Source organism: Pinus tabuliformis, chromosome 4_2 (assembly GCF_031772625.1).
Source record: "Pinus tabuliformis cultivar Carrire ecotype Pingquan chromosome 4_2, CPIR1, whole genome shotgun sequence".
NCBI lineage: Eukaryota > Viridiplantae > Streptophyta > Pinopsida > Pinales > Pinaceae > Pinus > Pinus tabuliformis.
Genome location: NC_142304.1, coordinates 1,132,598,853 through 1,132,601,499, shown reverse-complemented (window position 1 = coordinate 1,132,601,499; position 2,647 = coordinate 1,132,598,853).

The following is a 2,647-nucleotide window of genomic DNA, read 5'->3' as shown; positions in this document are numbered from 1 at the left end:
AATTTAATAAAAGTTTATAATATTGAGAAGCCTAATAATATAAGACACATTACATAATTTGGTAAATGGTAGGGGTAGGGAAAATGTATTAGTATTTTTAAAATGATATTTGGTAAATGTAATGTAATGTATACATATATGTATATGTATATGTATATATATATCTATATATATATATATATATATATATATATATATATATATATATATATATATATATATATATATATATATATATATATATATATATATATATTTTTTTGTAAAATAATATTTTACAAGTGTTATGTATAATTTTAAATGTTATATTTAAATAAGTTTTAAAATGTTAGTCAAACTTGTGTATAAAATTTTATTTATAGGAATGATAATATAATTTTATAATATATGTATACATTTTTTTTTGTAAGCTAGGGTAGTACCTTCCTTTTCTATTTATAAAAACAAGTTGATCCAGATACAGCGATTTGGTGGCCTCAACTTGCCCATATGGGAAACCAAGTCTGTTGGCCACCTGAGTTTGTTATATGCCATCCAATAACAAAATTTAATCAGTCTTTCCATCCATGCTACATGAACTGCACATCTAAAAACACTTAATATGCTACATACTAACATACAAACGTCTGAAAAGAAAATCTAACCGCAAAATAATCAAAAGAAACTGTAAAAGGCTAATCCTTCCAGTCATCTGTGTCAAAATCTGCATTAGTAGGTGCTGCCATCGAGTCATTTGGTGCTGGAGCTAGCTTTCAGTCGTTGCTGGATCTCATCCAGCTTGCTGTCTTGCATTATCATGAAGATTTGCAAGTTTTTCATTCCCTTTTTAATATTCGACATGCCTTGGGCTATTACTGCCACTTCTCCTGCCACCTGCTCCCGAGCCTTAGCTAGTAACTGCTTTAAAACCCACTACACATGCAGAGTTTGTTGATAAAGCGTCATTCGGCCTCTGGTGTGGCTTGGGTTGGGGATGATATCTCTCCATTCCTCCATCTTTGGTTCCAATTCCTCTTCCATTACACTGTCTTCCATCTCTTGAATTAGTTGTCAAATGTCCGCGTCCATCCCTTCTTTATAGGCTCGAGCAGCTTCTTGGACTACTGTCCTCATGGATCTCCTTCCTCGCCTTTGGCTTGCTGGCACCAAGGTTGACGGATCACTTCTGCCTAGCTGGCTCTATCACCCTCTACTTCCACGACCCCTGCCTCTACCTAGGTGAGCCATTTTCTCCTTTATTATCTCCTATTTGCAGTTATCAACAGCAAAAGTTAGCTTTCGAGGAGCTACGATCTTCCCATCAGTTAGCATTTCCTTGACACTGAGCTTTCCTGCCCCACTCCGACCACCCCGTTGTTCTTAAGAGACAATGGTCTCTCCCCCCCTGGAAAAAGGAAGGTGGGCAAGCCCTTTGCCATGCTGCCCTCTGCCTCGGAAGTGTTCTCAGTTTTCTCGGTCTGACCCTCTGCCCCACTATTACAATTCCCCGACATATCTATGCTCTGATCCTCGCTCTTTCTCACCAAGCAAACCTCTAACCCGCTCAGCCATAGCCCTTCTTCTGCAGATCCCTGCTTGCCCCCCTCTTCCGCCTTATTATGCATGGCAGAGTAAAAAGCAAACCCGCTCATATGCCTCCCCTCCCCAACAATTCCCATCGAACCCCCCTCTTCCACCATACTAAGCAAGTCAGATTGAAATGCAGGAGGAGAGCCAAAGGAGACATACCCGTATTCACGCTCACCCGCCGAAGATCCCAACGCCCGCGCTGCACAGTTCTCCTCCTCCCTTCGCTGCATACTACTTTTTTTCTCCCAACCTTACCACCCTCATGTACCCCAGCCCTTCTGGCCCACGTCCCATCCCACTACCGCCGTCGTTTCTTACCTCCTCTCCCCCCACACTCCTTCCACTACGCTACCTCGAAACTCCCGCAAGCATGCAGGACGCCACCATGGCCTTTTGATCTACGGTGAGAGTAGTAGGTGGCCATCCTGGCCATCCTCTCCCAAGTGTTGTCCACCTTCTTGTACTTTCCCTCTTTATCACCCCGATCGGGGGAACACATGTATACATTTTATTAAGAATATATATATGAATATAGTTATATTATTTTTATTAGTTTTTGTTTTGCTATGGACTATAGCACTTGGCGCATAGTCAAAGTCTGTTCTGTAGTTTTTAATTTCGTATAGAAATTACCTGCATATGAATTCTAAAGACAGGAAATAAACAATGGTAAGAGCATAAAACGTAAAACATATATACACAGAAATTTTCCCCTGGATCCCAAAAACGGGACTACTAGATTGATTTTTCATTATATTCCTTTCAATGTTACAATACATATATATACATGTCGAAGCATCCATAAACCCCGGATTAGAACATAATCATAGTTCCCTTGACTGTATCTACAAAATTCAATGGGAAGAAAACCATAATGCCCAAAACCATGTGCAAAAACCACACACAAAACCATAGGTAGGCCCGCCCACCTAATATAGGGTACAATTTTTTTTTCCTTGGGGCGCTACCTCAGACCCCATAGGGAGGGACTACCGCCGACCATGTGACCCCCCTGTTGTGTTCGACACAACAAACAAGGGGTGTTGTCACTCCCCCTATGACCCCCCCGCACGTGGGG